The 19,012-nt window shown below is 39.6% G+C and overlaps 1 protein-coding gene across 1 annotated transcript in view; it reads left to right on the top strand.

Moving 5' to 3' along the window:
• Nucleotides 1-19,012, top strand: part of znf407 (zinc finger protein 407) — a 222,730-nt gene that overhangs the window by 96,296 nt on the left and 107,422 nt on the right. The window lies entirely within an intron of this gene.

The raw sequence follows: 19,012 nt of genomic DNA on the forward strand, positions 1-19,012 counted from the left end.
TCCCACACAGATATTTACATTTATGACTGACCAAAAACAGTGACATTTTGCTTTTTAAACTCAAACAGGAAAGAAATCCCTCCTTTGCCTCTGACAGAACAGATTAAAAAATATCTAAGATAAAGAAGCAGGATTTTGTGAAGCATGCCAGACCATGTGCTCAAACTCTGGTAATATTGAAGATTTTGTAATGTAGCAAATAGACATAGTCATTTTTGTGCCTGGAAATCCACACAATGGACTAGCATTCCTACATGTAAACAGATAAAAACATGTTGGAACATCAACTTTTACACCTTAAACAGGATTATGTGATCAAAGCTACAAAGACTGGAGGAAGAAGTCCTGAAGAAATGTTTTTTTTTCTTTTTTCATTTTGGCATATTTAGCTGCTTCTTCAACTCCATTTCCACAAATGGACAATGAAGATTATAATACATTTTGACTCAATATTTCAAATGTAGACATATGGAAAACTCAGTCTGCTTTGATTGGTCAGCTCCACAGACATGAACAGGCAACACACACTCTTCTACATCAGCTTTTTTCCTGTATAAGAAAATTATAAAATGATCTTTGAAGGTCAACAGAATAGTTTTCGTTCCAAGTAGCAAAATCTTCACTGACCTCAATCAACCAAACAATCTGATAAAGGCTGACTGATGTTCAGCTGTGTTTCACCAGTAAGTCAGTTGATACGTTAGTTAACGTCAACCCTTTTGCATATTTTTGCATTTTTATTGAAACACTTTAAAACTAATTTTTTCCGCATCATGCTTTTGATTTTAACTCATTCATAACCCATCATGGCATGCAAACTGTCCTCTACGTTTTCTGCAAATGACCATCAAAAGATCACTTTTTAAATTTTCTTTTTCCTTTCATTGCACACATAGATATGCATGCAGATACACACACACACAGACGGTCTCCTGCATGCACACCTTGCGAGAGGACAGCCACAAGGTTTGTTCTATTTAAACCGGTAAAACACGGCGTCATCATTTTTCTGACAGTCCTGCAGACAGAATATATCTCATCATTAATTAACCATCATATTTCCAACACAGTGCAGCTTAATTAGCGCAAGGTCATTGGGGAGGGGTTATTAAGTGGAACAAATTTGGGCAAGTGTACGAGAGGAGGCAGAGGACGCAGGATGGAAGAGTGAGAAGGGAAGATGGAGGGATAGGATGAAAAAACACACAGGCATAGAGAGGGGAGATGAAAGGAAAGGAAAGGAAGGAAAGGAAGAAGAAAAGGAAACCGAGAAAGAGAGGAACCGTGTTTGGGTGCATTTGTCCATGTGTAGGTGTACAAGCAGTTTGGGCCAACTTGACAGAGCCGACTCAGTGATTGATAACCGCACCAGTTTTGAAAACCCAGACTTGGAGACTAGGACGCTTGCTAAGGGAGAAGGAGAGACAGCGAGAGGGAGTGGATAGGGAATTGTGCATGTGCCTGTGTTTGTGTGAGTGTAAGGGGGTGTATCCGAACAGGCAACTGGGGACCAGTTTGCGGGGGGGGAGTTGAGAGGCAATGGGGGTTGTTGGGGGGAGCCAATTGCAAACATATGCTGGCTGGCAGGCGGTGGAGAGATGGATTGCAGTGGGACAGTGTCAGAAAGGCAGTTTCATCACCATCTCTACAGCCCTGTTCACCAGGTATTTTTAGAACACTTGGGAGATCTGTTAGTTAAAGGTAGAGAGGAGGAGGAGAGGAAGGCCTGACTAGCTGCTGGTTACACTAGGCTCCACTTAGCCAAATCTTTCTGGGACCACAAATGAAGATATTTCAGACAGGTATCTGAGAAGCAGATGGAGTCTAATTAATGTTGATTTTAAAAGTTTAAAGTCCTCATCATTTGTTTTATAAGTGTACTGTATGTAATTCCTAGTTTAGTTTAGTCATCTGGTGAAGTACTCCAGTGCTGTAGTATTTCCTTCATGATTCAAACCAATCAGAATTTGAAAATAAAATAATATGAAAATGAAATCATAAGGAATCTTCAGTAATTTCAAGTCGATTTTGCTTTTATTTAGGTTTGTATGCTTCTTTGTGATGGTTCGATAATTTAAATACATTCTAACACTTTTAGCTCTGGTGGGGCTGCAGAGATCCACAGCTCACAGGTATGAAACAATCCATGTAGGGGACACAGCAAATAAATGGAATAAAGTGTCCTGGTCAGATGAGACTTAAAGGTGAACATTTTGGCTCACATGAAACCTATTACTGCACATCACCCCAAACAGACAATCCCAACACATGGTGGTGGCAGCATCATGCTGCGGGGAAACAGGTCAGAGTTGATGAGAAGATGGATTGAGCGATACTGGAAGAAAACCCGTTAGAAGCTGCAAAAGACTTGCAATGTTTTCAGTAACCATCTATATTTTTTCCACTTTTGCGTTTTTTTCCACAATTGTTTTTTGGGCAGTCACATAAAACCCTTATAGATTATAGTGAAACTTGTAACATGAAAAAATGTAAAACAGAATGCCTCTCTGTTTTACTGTCTTTTTTTATTTATTGTAAACACTACAGTAAAGCAGTTTTTACAGTAAAGCATTTGGAATTAATAAAGTATTTTTGAATTGAATTCAATAGGTTTTAATGTTTGATAAGAAAAAAAGACCCAAATGATTATACAAACTGCAATGTTCCAATAAGGCTAACCTGTAGTCTCCTAAGTAACTTTCCCTCCCTTTTAAAGTCCATCAATCAATGAGAACCTGGCAAGCAACTACCTGTAGGAAATTAGGACACAGTTTCTCCATACAATCACTTTGCACTAATGAACAGCGGACACTGGCGGGTGGCGCTGGTCAGATCTGTTTAAATAAAAAGCTAATATTAGTCCCTACGTTGCTTGAACCCCCGAGGAGGAGGGAAAAAAAGGAAGACGAATCGAAAAGAAGGATGTTTGAGACGCCAAACTCCCACTACCTGACAGGTTCTGGGTGAGAGAGAAAAAAGGAGAGAGAGAGAGAAAGGGGTAGGTAGGGCTGAACTGTTTGAAAGTGACACAACTGGGTCTTTGTCTCAGTCACACCAGCACTCCTAACTGCAGGCACTGAGTGGAGATGAGGGCTTTTTTGTCCTTTTATCTGTGTGTGTGTGTGTGTGTGTGTGTGTTGTCACATATCACATAGGTTTGAGGAACACATGTCCTCCCAAGTTTACGAGAGCCGGCCTCGTTTGAGCATGTGTGAAAACGCTACCATAATATTGTCTCCAAATCATCACAACATGTATTTTGAACTATCCTCATTTCCTCCCTGGATCCGGCCTTGTGTTTCCAGTTAACACATGTAGGGTTTGAGGCTGCAATCTAGTTTTTGATGCTTTTCATTTTGATTGAGCACTGCACATCAAATACTCTGGATCGTCTTCATTCACACGAGAACAATAGAGTTGTCCTGATTAGAAAAGGAGGGGTGGAACACAGAGAGGTTACAGCAATCAGCCTGAAATGTGGAGTGTTAACTAGTGCAACAAAGAATTACAGCCCCTCAGGAGGAACATGGAAAACACATATCCCATTCCAAGTCAGGTTTGAATAATTAGAACTTCAGTCTGAAGTTCTCTTCTTAAATCTAAATCATTTTACGTGTTTTCATGTAATGTTTGACTACCTCAATTTTCTCTTTTATCTATGTTTGTTTAATTTACTGTTGAATCTCTCACATCACTTAACCCAAATAGGTCAAACTCTAAAATAGATTATTTATACAAAGAATGATATCTTTGTATCTTTGTATATCTTTATCCGTATTTCTGGTCATTTTAATAATTTAATGGCCTAATTATTTAGTCACAAAATTAGAATATTACACAAAAACGACGAAAAACAAGGAGGGCAAGACACAAAACGTCTTTGCTACATATGCTGGCTGATCTTGGAATGCTGTAGTCAAAGATACTAATTAAATGTTTAGTGAAAGGAAAAACTGTAAAAGGAAAAAGTGCACATGCAACAGAGACTGCAGTTTCGAGAGGATAGTGGAACAAAGCCTAATCAGTCGTCTGGGTGAGATTCACAACTTGTAGACTGCAACTGAAGCCAGAGCTTCAAGAGCCACCACATACAGACGATTCAGGAGCTTAAACTGTCAGATTCCTTATGTTAAGCTACTCCTGAACCAGAGACCACATCATAATCAACATACATGTGCTAAGGAGAAAAAATGCCAGACTGTTAATCTATGATCAAAAGTCATCTTTTCAGATAAAAGGAGAAGTTTACATTTGGAAATCAAAGTCCCAGGGTTTAAGGGCAGAGTTTCCACATTCAGTAATGATGTCCTGGAGCCATGTCATCTGCTGGTGTTGGTCCACTGTGTTTTCTGAAGTCAACAGTCATCGCAGCCATCTATCAGGAAGTTTCAGAGCACTTCCTGCTTGCCTCTGCTGACAAGCTTTATGGAGATGCAGATTTTACTGCCAAGAATACCAATATCTGCTTTTATGATCATGGTGTCTCTGCACTTGACTGGGTAGAAAACTGTTCTGAACATAACCCCAGAAACAATCTATGGAGTATTGTCAAGAGGAAGAAGAGACACCATAGCCAACAGTGCAGATGAGTTAAGGCTACCTGGGCTTCTTTAGCACCTCAGGAAAGCTACAGGCTCATCACCTCCAATCCATGCTGGACTGATGTTGTAATTGATTTAAATGGAGACCCAACCACCTATACTATACAGTACATGGGCGAACGTTTCAGTAGGAATTAAAATACATTTAATGGTTTTATGTAATAATCAAAATTTCTAAGGATTTAATTAGCTGTGAGCAATAATCACCTAAATTCACAGAAATACATCTGAGATTCATCACTGTGTATGTATATATTAGTTTCTCTTTTTAAACTGATTCACTAAAATAAAATAACTTTTTGATGATATTCTAATTTAAATCACTGTACTTGTATTTTTCTGCTTAGAGCAACTTTTGTCATATCCTCCCCATCTTTATAAACTTGGTGTCCACTTTTCTATTTTTACGGGGTGTGCAGACACCTAAACAAACACTCAGAGGCAATAGATTGGGGGCCTGATTGACAACAGCCCCCTTGACTCAACTGTTTGTAATTAGTCCTTTAAAAATAGGGCGGCAAAACACAAGTGACCCGGCTCACATACCTGTTTTCATAGGTAATTGTTAAAACGCCTGCCATTTTCACACTTATAATAATAAGCATCCCCAACTAATACACTCGCCACTCTTGGAAGTGGAGTTTCGACGAGCTGGAGAAAAGATATATTTGTTTAAAACAAGTGAGGAAGCATACGGCATGGTATGCACAGCTGGAGAGAAAGTTTTTACTGCGATGAAGGGCATGTTTCCTTTTTTGTGTTGTTTTTTTTTTATGCCACATTAGTATTTGTCTTAGCTACGTAAGCTGGGGCTAAAACCTCATGAAGGACAGCAGGAATAAGGAAAAAGACATTGCCGCATATCCAGAAATATCTTCCATGATGCACGCAGCGAAGGTGTGGTGTTTCACCAAATGGAGATGGTGACGCGTATGAGGCTGCAGCGAGAGTTGTGCCAACATTTAACTGTTTATACTGAAGGTAGGGGTGTAAATGGTAAATAAATGGTAAATGGACTGAATTTTATATAGCGCCTTTCCAGTCATACAGACCACTCAAAGCGCTTTACACTAGAGCCACATTCACCCAATCGCACTCACTAACGCTCACACATTCATACACCGATACGCAACTTGAGGTTAAGTGCCTTGCCCAGGGGCACATCAACATACAGCAGGAGGATGTAGTTGGAATTGAACCCACAACCTTCCGATTGCAAGATAACTATTCTTCCTACTGAGCCACAGTCGCCTGCAGGTTATATAGTTGATAACAGGCTTTTCCATGTTTTTCTTCAACTGAGATGTTTTGGTTTTGCAGGGTAAAGAACTCTTAACTTCCCCCCCCAAAAAAAATAAATTAAAGAAGATCTTTCATTTTGAGCACATTTGGGAGAAAAATCCCCTCTTAAGAAATTATAGTTTTTGTTTATAAAATCCATGTCTAGTGCACTTTGGTACCCCTGCTGATAAAACCCTATCTAACAACCTTTGCCAAAAAGACAGAGCGTCTCCTGCAACGTTTTACAAGGTGGATCATCTAGAGGGGAGGGGTCAGCTCAGCCCACAGGCCTTCTATATGATTTAGGCCTGGGGAAGGAGATGCCCAGTGAAAAAGGCGCAGTAGAGCATATACGTGTTGATTTAGCCATCTCTTTTGGATTACAATTACACCCAAATTACAATCCTATTATCAATTTTCCTGCAGAGGCCTTTAGATTTTTACTAAAAATCGGGCATTTCAAAGTGTTTATGATGCCATGCATTTTAACACAGTTCCCAAGAGCTTTGGGAGAGTAACAGGCCCCCAGCATCACAGATACACCACCAAACCTGATAGTGGGTAGGAGTGCTTTTGAAACTACATGTTTCCAATTGTGATGATAAGAAAGAAGGCTTTTTCCTGGCATGCTTCCCAAGCAGCCATTTGACATGTAGATAGTGGCTAATAGTTGTTATGGAGACTTGGCGATACGAAGATGCCACTATTGGCAGCAGTTCTTGATAGTGAGCTTTTAAGATTTTTTTCCGCCCTTATGAGCCCACGCATTGTGCGTAGTAATTCATTGTAGAGGCCAGAGACTGAGGAAAAATAGGGTCACATGATATTCGTACCCCAGGGAAACTGAAAAGTTTGGATTACTATTTAAAGGTTTCTGGACACTGAGATCCTCTCATAAAACCAAAATATAGAATAGAAATGCTTTAGATGCATGTATTATATAGAAACTGTAAAAGGTTCCAATAATTTTTCCATATCTTTACAAAGGGTGAGCATAATTGTAGAGGTCGCTGTAATTGTACCACATTTATTCTACGTGTGCACAAGATTGATCTGATATAAACCTGCGGTCGGTCATGTTGCTGAGCCAGGGGCCGATCTCGCATGAGCGGGCATCTGGTTCTGCAACGCAGGGCTCCGGGCTCGCAGCCGCATCGCAGCATGCAGTGCGGCGCAGCCATATTGCCCCGGCATGGAGGGCCCAGACCGTCCATGCTGGACGAGGGGAGCAGGGGCGGAAGAGCCATGCCTGGAGCCAGCATGGTGGCAATATGGACCACACGGAGCAGGCAGGGGTCATGTCACACACAAACCACCAAACAGTGTGGGTGAGCAGGGCTTCCATGCATGCATGTGTGTGTGTGATGGAAGTAAAAGTGTTAGTAGCATGATGGGGAGATAAAGAGTAGATAAAGACAACTTCTAATTCATTAGAATAAATCCTTTCCCTTAATTATTGATAATGAATCTGTGCTTTAATCTTTTGTCTTTCTTCCTTCTCTTATCTGCTCGTGTCAGCACTTTGTCTCTGGCTTGGTGTTGGGTGGTAAAGGCCTAGGTTTTAGCCACCCAAGGGCAGCAGTCACTAACATCCTGTGTGGCTTCTACAACAAGAGGGGATTTAACTGTATGACACGGCAGGGAGACTATCAGGATTTCTTTAGCCCCTTTAAGTGAATAGGATTTTTTTGTTTAGCAGCATGGAATGATAAAACTAGTTGCTATATGTCGGGTCGGCAACCTGTCACAGCAAGCCAAAAAAGCATGTCTCTTGAAAACAAAACGGCTTGTTTTCATAATAATTTTAAATACAAGAACAAAACTTTTATTTTGTTTTTAATACATTTCCTTCAATGGAACATTCTTTTTTTTTTTTATAAGAATAAGCATAAAAAAAGCGACCTAATGACAAAATATACTTCATAAAAAAATTATTAGTGTCATTCTTTGTGGAAATGGTTTGCATATATTTCATGAAAACACCTATGAAAAACTTATATTCTAAAACTTTGCTAAATTCTTTAACACTTAATGTTATTAAGAGCCGCAGGCTGCAAACCCCTGATCTTGATAATTTGGAATGTAGTAAACGGTTTATTTATTTCTGTACTTTAATTCTAAAAGTGAAACTTGTTTACAATACTGTGAGAATCATGCCATACAGAGTGATACATTTATTTATCTCTGTTTAGATGATAATGGCTTACACCTAATGAAAACCTGAATTTCAGTTACCCAGAACATTTGCATAATGCATTAGACCTTTTCTGCCCCAGTTTTTCCTTTCACTCAACTTTCTGTAAACATGCTTGGATACAGCACTGTGTGAATAGTCAGGTTCTTTAGCATATACCTTTTGTGGCACACCCTCTTTATGAAAGATTGAGTATTTGCTAGACAACTGTCATGTCAGCAGTCTTATCAACGATTGTGTTGGCCATAACTAAACATGGAGTTAAAAAAATTATTGGTCTTGAATAGTATACACTTTTCAGAATTTAGGGTTTTTAATAGCTGTAAGTGACAATCATCCAAATGAACAGAAGCACTTGAAAAATAGCATTCTGTGTTTAAATAATCTATACATTAGATGAGTCTCAGTTTATGAATTGAATCACTGAAATACAATCATCTATCAGTATTCTCCCTGCAATATCAATCAGCCTCCGTCTCACAGAGGTGGGCACTGTCCGTGTTGTCCCTGCTTGGTCCTGGCAGGGCCTCAGACCTCTAGCTCACCTTTGTGTTTGCTGGCTGCTCTTTTGAATGGGAGCCAGTGGACACGGCGCCTCCCTGTTTACCCTGCTCAATATTTCATGGCAAGTGAACACTTGCAAAATGAGCGATCGCGCTAATATTGCTGTTAAAATTAAGCGATAATTAAAATTTGTTAGTTTAAAAGCCACTGCAGTCTATAAAAGTTTGATTACTGGAAAATGAGGTGCATTAAGTTTTTATGGGTTGGCCCGGGCAAATGCTTGGGAACAATTTTTATGCACTTGTCATGGGCATATGGCGTTGAATTGGGAGTGTGTGTTTGTGGGAAGGGTGTTTGAGGGAGGCACAGTGGCTTCATGAAAACTGATGCATTTTAAAGGTAAAATCTTCACTCCTAGGGGGCTTTTATTAGCTTAAATACAGCAGTAGTGCTTCAGAAGACAACTGTGATACAACGCCAATTATAAATCTGAGCCTGTGTCAGAGGTCATATTCTGGGCATCTCGATTGGCCTGTGATATCATGTCGGCTCTCATTTCAGAGCTGTGTATTATTCCTCCTTGTTGCAGGGTGATCTAGGGTCCTATCAGCTCCTATTACTAACAGTAATATTGGTCAGCGGCTGACAGCTCGTCCCAGAGTCAGAAGCCACTTTTCACGTCAGAGCAATGTGACCTTGACTCGTGGAATATACTAGCAGCAGTTGTTCATCTTCTACCTCATCTGGGCAGTGCAGTTCCAACAGTCTTTTCAGCTTTTTAAGTTTTTATGATCTCACCCCCGGCTGAAGCCCAGCTGACATTACTCAAGCAGAGAACAACGGTGAATGTGAACACTTCACCTTCGTATTCATTTCACATCCTATGGCACAAAACCAGGCAGTTATTCTGTGACACAATTGCGCGGCATAACTGTTGACAGAAGTTGGACATTATGCACAGAGGGACTGTGGAACAACTGGGCTGCTGCCAGCCTGGTCTTTTCCTCCCAATTGAAACATCAGACTGTCATTGCAGAAATGGATGTTGCCAGGCATCACTAATGAACCAATTAATCAATGAATTAGCTGAGCAGCGATTAAATTAATGCGAGCTGGACGGGCGAGCGGCAGTCGTGGATATATCCTGGGGAAGGTGATTAACGCACACACAGAACAGGCAGCGATCAACAAGGCTGCTATTAAGTTGGACAACTTCCTGAACTTTTGTCTTTACAGCTAAATAAGGAACAACTTAATTGATTTTATTTATAGGTGTACTGCAGCTTGCTGGGACACAGTGTTGCTAATATATTGTGGAAGTGTTTTCAGTAGTGACAGATGACAGATATAATAACTGTTTTTTCCATAAAAATAATGTCTAAATCCCAACCGACCAAAGCACACAGTCCCAGTTAAAGTCCCAGTGTAGTTTAGCTAACAACATACTTTTACTTTTGTGATGATATGACAAGAAAGTATTTTCCCTGGCATCCCAAACAACCACATTGCATGTATAAAGTGTCGAATGGTTGTTATGGAGACTTGGAGACCCCAATATGCCACGTTTTGCTGCAGTTTTCAACCAGGGAGAATTGGAGATTGTCGTACAACACCTTATCATCCTCCTCACTGTGAGTGGTGGAAGGATGAACTTGGGTCCTTATCCAAACCTTGATTGTCTCAGTTCCAGATGTTTTGAACTTCATAAGTATTGGACTAACTGTAAAAATAAGCAATTTAATTTTGTTTTCGTTGTCATCATTTCCTTACTTATGAAGATGAACAGTGCATCTGCTTAACCGAATGACATGTTCTCCTGCCTTTCCTTTTTTGAAGAGGCTCTGATAAATGGACCTCCATGTAATATCATATTTACAACCTGGGAAAACAATCACTCTAATTATTAATTTAAAGGAATACAAAAGTGCTACACTTTTCAGTTCATAATATACGTTTTTTATAGGAATTGCAAGGTTTAGCCGGAACGATGATATGTTAAAGAAAAAACTAAACTGTAAATCAACTCAAATCGTAGCTTAGATGTTTTCTACATTTATTCAGTAGGAGGTATTGCTGCTGTAAAATAAGATGCATTTCTTTTAAGTGTCTTTACACCTCATAACATTCATAATATTATTAATTAGCACCTGCATTTTCTGAATCCCTGGTCGCAGATGCTAAAAATTAAAAGTAGGGCACATACAATGTCTTTATTCTTCAAGAAATGTAAAATATAACATGGAAAAGTGAAACACCATTAAAACAAGTTTCACTGTCAAAACCCTTCCCCACTTCAGCATATTTTCACGAGTTCGTGTTTGTCATTGGGTAACTCGCTGCACTTTATGAGAAACCCTGAACGTTTAGGTTAACAGTCATAAATTCAGTAAATTTGATGCATTCAGGCTCCTAGCTATGCCTCTGTGATCTTAGCCTATGTAAATAAAAAAAGGTGGCCCACTGTACAGTGAGTTTTGGGGCCAATTAACGGGACAGTCCTGAGCAGACTGTATGAGGTCCTAAGAAATCTTCAACAAAATTAGGAAATTAGGAATGCTTTTTAGATTTAGTATTGGATTTAGAGAGTATAAAATAGTTTTATTGTCACTAAACTTATAAGTCCTACATAGGAGATGTATGAAGCAGGCTGATACATTTACCAGTTAAAACGTCAGACTGTGCCACATCGCCCCCCTGATATCTGCGGTCTCGAGGCCTGCCATCCTCGGTCTGATCTACAATATTACAAAAGGCAGAGGTGGACATGCCATTGCGTTTGGGGAGACGTTGGAAAGGCGGCATGTTTGGGAGGGGCGTCTCTCTTGATTATGTGACATCCTCCGGAAGACCGCTGGAGTTGTTTCCTCCATTACCTAGAGACGGGGAGGGAGGGAGGGAGGCCTTTTCACTATTGAGACTGTCACTCTCAATTTGGACTAACGGTAAGCATGCACAAGGTCTTCTGAACGCCTCCCCTCTACCCTACCTGCTCTCTTTCTCTCTTTCTGCACACACACCCAGACACACACACACACACACTCACAAACAACTCCACAGCCGCTCCTCCCCTTGCAGCGGGTCGCCGTGGTGACAGTTTGATTAGATCATCAATCGTGGCCGTTAACAGCGGTCTTCCTGAGCACCTGGACCGGCAGGTCACAGCTGGCTCTGAGCTACTGCTGTCCCTCTGACCCAGCACAGTGTGTGTGTGTGTGTCAGTGGAAATATGCTCGCAGACACAAAATTTCACTCGCAGTTAAATTGTATCCATGGTTTTTGTTCTGTGTTGTAGGTTTTCAGGTGCAGCTTAACTCAAGTTTTAGTGCGTTGTGTCCTCGTAAAGGTTCAGTCTTAGGGTTTTAGGCATCGATACATAGCAAAAATAAACTGGTTCTTTAAAGGTTCTAAGCCAAAATGGAAACTATGTTTGAGAAAAAGTAATCACCCCCATGATGACCTTGTAGGTCCATCTTTACCAGCTATAACTTGAAGTAGACATTTTCTATATGACTGTAGCAGTCACTTTCAGATCATTGAAGAGGAACTTTGGCCCATCCTTCTCAACATCATTGCTTTAGTTCATTAAGGTTTGCAGGAACCTGTTTCCAAAGTGGTATCATAAGGATGCATCATGGCATTTCAAACAGGTATAGTTCTGAACTTTGACTGGGCCGTTTCTTTTTCAAGTAGATCTGCCTCTTTATGTGGTATTGTTGTCCTGTTGATGACCTCATTTGGGTCAAGCCTCATTTTTATAGCCTGAATACTTTGTTATACAGTGGAGATCTAGTTTGAGATTTTGTGTTGCTATGTTATCTTTAGCATTGTGTGTGATGGCCAACGGTCGTTGTTTGAAAAGTCTCCTGTTTTTCATTTAGATGCTGCTGAAGTCTATTTAGAGAGGTGGATTTGCCCTGACATCTCTTCCATACAAACCATACACAGTCTTTTTCTTGTGGTGAATTATGACATTTAACCTACTAATTGTCTTAAGTTGGAGCTATTGAACTTCGGCTGAGTCTACAGGGACCTTCACCTTCTCGAAGGCTGGAAACTTTCCACTCGTGAATAATTTGTCTTTCTGTAAGATCATGATGGACTTGGAAACTTTGGAAATGGCCTTTTAGCCCTTCCAAGAATGATAGAGAATGGGTAGTAACAATTGCCTCTCCAAGGCTGCTGCTGGTGTCTCAGCACACAGCTTTATGCTCCAGACTAGCAAACAGCCAAAACACTTGCTTTAATAGAGATGGTCACACTCCAGAACATTTCATTAGCAACACCGGACTGCCACTTTTCTACTTAACATCTTGCGGAAGCAGCAAGCACATAATTAGCATTAAACACGCTTTTCTATTTTGGCTTAATTTTTCAGAGTAGAATATGTTGTGTGTTTTTGTACACATCAGGTTAGATTTTATTAATTTTAGAATTTGGTTAAAACCAGTTTCTTTCTGTTCCGACACCTAAAACTCTTGAACTGACAAAAGGGTAAACTTTCTTTTTCTCATGACCAGGTGGTGATGTTTGTGTCTTGGTATCTTCCCATGTCTATTAAGGGATACCTCTTCAATGCAGAGGATGTTTTTCAAGTTGAAACAAATATGAGATTGTATTAAAACTGGAGGGCCTTTAACCCAACCATTTTATGAAAACTCTTTGTCTGACTTGGGAGAATAAACAAGTGCAAAACTCAAATGTTAATACAACCAGGGAGACTTGTAGAAGAATAAAATAATAACATTTTTATCTCTGTGTTCTCTCCCAGATACTTCTTAGAGTCTATTACTCTCCATGTTTGCAGATACACAGATACTAGAGGAAAGCTGCTATGGCTATTCATCTAAAGCACACACACACACACACACACACACACACACACACACATGAACAGTGAGTTCACTACACAAAAACATTGGTACATTAATTCACCTGCTTCCCCGCGTTGTCTTCAACTGCTGTATCTGCCCCTTCTTCAGCACTCAGGTAAAGCAGTTAAATTTATGGCTTAACAATAATGGGACAAAGTGTGTGTCTCGTTGCGATTCCTCAGGTATTCCATGATTAAATAAATGTCCCTGGTCTTTTCATAAAGCTTGTTTATGGCAGCATGACACCATATACTGCTGCTTACATCCCACCCACCCATCTCCTTCACTCTCTCCCTGCTTAATTCTCCTTTTCTTCATCTTTCTCTTTACTCAGAGGTGGAGTAGTCATGGGAAAGCCAAAGTTGTGTGTTAACCTGCACACGTGTGGGGTCACAGTCTTCAAACCATCTAGCCTAGTATCATTAAGCCAGTCCTAATGACTGTGTAAATACACAGAAAGTACCAAAACTGTTTGAGTAATTAATTCTCCGAAGCAGTATTCAGTATCCTTTGTATGTTTGTAAAGAAATAAGTGAAACCAAATCAGAAAAGCAATTAATTTCTCCAGCCGTGACATGGCAGTAAACACATGTGATTGTTCACCTTATTGTCTTGTTTGTGTTCTTCTCTGTAGTCCGTCAGAAACTTGAGAGACCGAGTCTGTATGCCGCAGACTTTTCTTGTGATTATTAATGGCCGCTTCACATTAACTCGGCTCTGCTAATATACTCGACAATGGCCCAAATCACCTGAGCGATGAGGACAACGGAGCCGGCCCCTGTCCCCTTGTCCAGCCAGCGCTGTAACGGCTACTCCGCTAACCCCTCCCTATCCTCAATGACCAAGATTAATGAAACCCCCGACATTTTTAATTAGCATGGCCGCAGTCATCAATTACGTCTGCCCCACCCCAAATACAAATATTGTTATATTTGGGGGGAAAATTCTTGATTTATTTCATTGTGGCGGCCGAAGGAGTGAGATGAATGGCCTCCCATCATGGTCATTTGTGGAGATGAGGACGAGAAGAGAAGGGAGGGTGGGATAGGGGGGTAATAAGATCAGTACAAGGAAGAGGGGGTCGGTGCCTCACAGTACAGTAGAGGATGTGTACATGCCTGGCTATGATAAAGTTGAGTTAAACCGAGTGAGAGCGGTCTGGGTCTCTCCGTGTCGCTGTTCTGTGATTCGACTTCAACTGTTCATAAAACCTCAGTAGATTTTAAATCCAATGATGCAAGATTCAAGTTCCCTCTGAAGCAATTTAAGCACCAAGTAGTGTAAATTTTACATTGTTTGGTTGAAGTGGCTTTTTTGCCTCCTATAGGTAGAGTCTGGTGCAACAAACACTTGTGTAAGTTCTGATTTGAAAGGATCTAATGACACTTGAGCCTATCTTCATTATATTCCAGTGGCAAGATATACCTGCCCTTGGTAAATAGCTGCTCTAATTTTGCAGCAGTGACCTAATATTAATACTTTATCCAAACTTAGCCTAGGCAAATTTTCTGTTTGCACTGATAAAGAATTACTCTTCTTCGCACTCGAAATGCTTGAAGTAGCTTCAATTGACAGCAACCCGACCCATTTATTTTTACTAAAATGGTGACATCATGACAAAAGTAACTTACCCCACCCTGGTGCAGTAAAAAATTATTTTTCCTCCTTAATCCCACTACTCTAACATTAAAGAAAAACAAAAAAATAGAACTTGAAAAATAAGACAGGATGCAATGTTTCATTAAATGTGCTTCAATTCTTCACTTTTAGACCAACATAAAATATGTTTTAAATACATAATAATCTGTGAGAGCAGCTTTAGGGGTTATTATGTATGACTAGTGTGTTCTCCATGGCTGCATGCTTTATTTTCTGTGATATGTCCATTTTAAAAACAATGTTGTGACTGTACTTTTTAAATCAGACTTTATTTGATGTTTTCAGCTTCACAGGCATATGCCAGGCAGGTTCAATGCCTCAGCCTGTCCCACAGCAAACAACCTTTAAATGGCAACAACATGGCCACAGAAATATTTGTTAAGAATAAATATAGTTCTGCACCCTAGTTTGTCTTTGAATGAGCTCCTTCCTGTAGAGAAGCTGTATTGATGAATGCAGGCCAGATTTCCTGGTGAAATATTCCCTGTACGGTTTTGCAGCTTCTTCTGATGTGATGAAGTAAAGAAAGAAAGAAACAATACAGACATGGTGCGCAGCCTTTTTTGCTTTTCTTGTTTTTTTATTTTTTATTTTGTTTTTTTCAAAGACACTGCTGGTTCTATTTTGAACCAAGTCTGTACTTAATTTTCATATCTATAATTTGACTTATGAAGCAAAACTAACTCCTCTAAATCAGGTGCTTGAAGACCAAAAGAACCAAAAGATTGTAATAAACCAAATGATTAGCTTTGGCTGTTCCTTTCTGCAGTGCTTCAGCTGAAGTCCGACTTCTCTCTGTCGTGATAATAGTGCGAGTGCTGCTGCTTTATAACTTGGAGATGTGTGCAGCTCCTTTTTGTGGTTTTCCTGAGATCGGGTGTTTACTCCGCGGTGAGCCACCAGACACTTGACTTCTGATGGCTGCACACACACTCACACATACACAGGTTTTTATTTTATACCCCTGCCGCCATAACCATCGCCTGCCCACTGGACTTGAGAGGGAACGGTGGGAAACATCTTGAATATTTTATGAGGCTCAGGAGCCCCACCTCTGTTTTGCCCACCCTGTGAAAACTGCAGACGCTTCGTCCGGCAATGTGCGCGCACACACCCACACACACACTCGCGTACACACCCGCAGAAAGAAATAATGTTTTAAATGCAATCATTGTCAGGCCCAAACAATGTCATTTATCAAGGGAGCATTTGGGACTGTATAATAAGTTTCACATTATTAATACAATTTTTCATCCTCTGTCAAGCCTATCTGATTTATGGTACGCGTGTGATCTAAGGTGATCATTGAATTACAATTCTAGTAATAAGAGAGAGAATGGACCTGGTTTACTTCTACCCACTGGAGCACAACTCCTCCCCTCTTTTCCCCCCGATACACGCATATACACTGTTAAAAGAAACAATTCAGATTTAAACAATAGCGTTAATTTAACAATTTTCATACTTTTATTTATGTAGATTTTTATCAGTATTTCTGAGTACAAAATATATTTGTAACAGCTACTTAAATAAAGTAGGTCGATTTCAACAAATTTTTAAATGTACTTGAAATTTTTTTTTTTTACCAGATTTGTGTGAGAATTCTACTCAGATTAATTTATTTTTTTACCTAAATAAAAATTAGGTTCTAATTTATCCTTTTTACATTGACTTAACCCCTTGACAGCCAATATTTAATTTGCACAATCAATATCCCTGTTGGGTCTTTTTTGGCAACACCAATATAACCAGGCACCTCAATTCTTTCTTTCATGAAGTTATCTACATTAAAAGAAATTAAAAATTATTTGTAATTAAAACTAAAATGTTAATTAAATAGTAAAAACCTCTAAAAACTTGTCTTTTTAGAAAGATGTGCAGTTTATGAGAAATGACTCCCTTGGATTTAATAATCAAAGCTTGCTAGCAAGTTTGACGTTACTATTAGTAAGATTGCTAAACTAGTTCTTACTCTTAACTACAAGTCTTATTACATTTCCTAAGTTTTACTACGTTATATTCTTTCATGATACAACCCATATACAAATACTATTTTACCATCTTCTTTGTGATGCAACACACAATGGGTGACTCAACGAACATCAGTTACAGTCTCATCAAAATGTTTAGGTAGGATTTGTTACCAAAATAGAAGAACTAGCATTATTCAAAAGTAGACAGACAAACTAGTATGCTTTATTTAAATTTGAATCATTATATTGACACATATTCAATCTAAGCTTGCTGTTAAATTTGACTTTAGTTTAGCACTGTTGCTAAACCCGTTAAAGTTGAATATAAACTAGGGATGCATTAATATCAAAATTCAGGCCGACATAAATATCCAATATTAATATCACTATTATGGCCGATAACCGATATTTACCGATATTATATATCATCTTTATCTCACTACCCTTTCAACACCATGAAAAAAAACAACCACACCACTGATATTGCTGCTCTGCTTCAGTTAAACACCCTACAGATACCACATGGTCAACCCCCTTCCCTCCACTCCCCCTCCAGAAACACATACACAAACAACAACAAGATGGTAATAAATATCGGTTATTAATATCGGCCCAGTTTTACTTATCGGACCGATACCGATGTGAAAACAATGACTAACATCGGCCAATACCAATGTCAATGCCGATATATCGTATAAGCCTAAACTCTTTCTCTAACACAGAAACTTTCACAACCCCAAGACTTAGCTTTATAGAGGATTTATTAATTCATAACACAAGCCATATAAACATACAAGTCTCTCTATTTTTTACTAGCTGGACATGATGGCGAATAACAATTCACCGAAACAACATATTCAGTTAAATTCCAATCCAAATATTTAGGCTTTGTTTGTTTTCAAGAATACATAGTTAATTTTGTTTGAACATTACTTTTGCAAACAAATATGCTTGATTGAAATGTAAATACTTCTAATGGCTTGTATTTGATACCCTCCAATATTCATTTTTGTGGTGCTCCAACAATCTAGGATGGAAGACATTAACAGTTAAACTTTTACCGCTCAGAATTTGGAGCTGCTTTGCTTAATATTCCTGATTTAAGGCAGCATGCCAAGGTCCTAATTTTAGGGACAGAAAAGAGAAAAGATAACAAACAAATGAACCCAGGCCCTGTTAATTAGATCAAGAACAAAGCTCATTATTCTAAAACGATATTGGCGCCCAGAGAGTAAATATGAGTGGCCTGTTAGGGGGGTCTGTAATGGGACAGGGATGCAAGTCGTTACAGGGCCAAGTGATTTACAACCAGATGCTCTTTGATGTATAGACTGCACCTTTTATTAAGTGGCTGTCGTTATGGTCACTGGCTCAGTCATTTCCCTTTTTGTCTAATCAAAATCCATATCCGCAAAAACCACAGCCATACAGAACCCAGCTGCTCCACATAGGGAAAGGAAACTGTATGGGAATGTTGGAGTTCCTACTCGTCTCCTTCCTCCCAGTTGGAACTCACCTTCAGTCGAAGATTATGTTGCAGATAACGCAACTTCCTGCAAGTAACAACAAATAAACAGATGGAAATGTGAAATTCTTTTGAGGTAATTAAATAATAAAGACAGACTCCCATCATAAGATTTCGACTGTTGTGGTTTGAGCAAGTATTTTCACTATTAGCACTCTTGCTTGGGCTTTATCGGATTAGCTCGTCGTTTAGGGCCCGCTGATCGCTGTCATACATCACCCTGTTTGATTTCTGTTTAGAGTGAATTTGAGGAGGCCACTAATTGGATTGTGGCAGTTTACCCTCGGTTAAAGATGGTAAACGGCAGCGCAGGCTCTCTCCCCCTACCGATTCAAACTCGTGGGCTTCAGAGCCGCCGGTTCTCCTCACGATCGCCACAATTTATGACACATTTTCTCTGTATT

This window comes from Girardinichthys multiradiatus, chromosome 3 (assembly GCF_021462225.1).
Source record: "Girardinichthys multiradiatus isolate DD_20200921_A chromosome 3, DD_fGirMul_XY1, whole genome shotgun sequence".
Classification (NCBI taxonomy): domain Eukaryota; kingdom Metazoa; phylum Chordata; class Actinopteri; order Cyprinodontiformes; family Goodeidae; genus Girardinichthys; species Girardinichthys multiradiatus.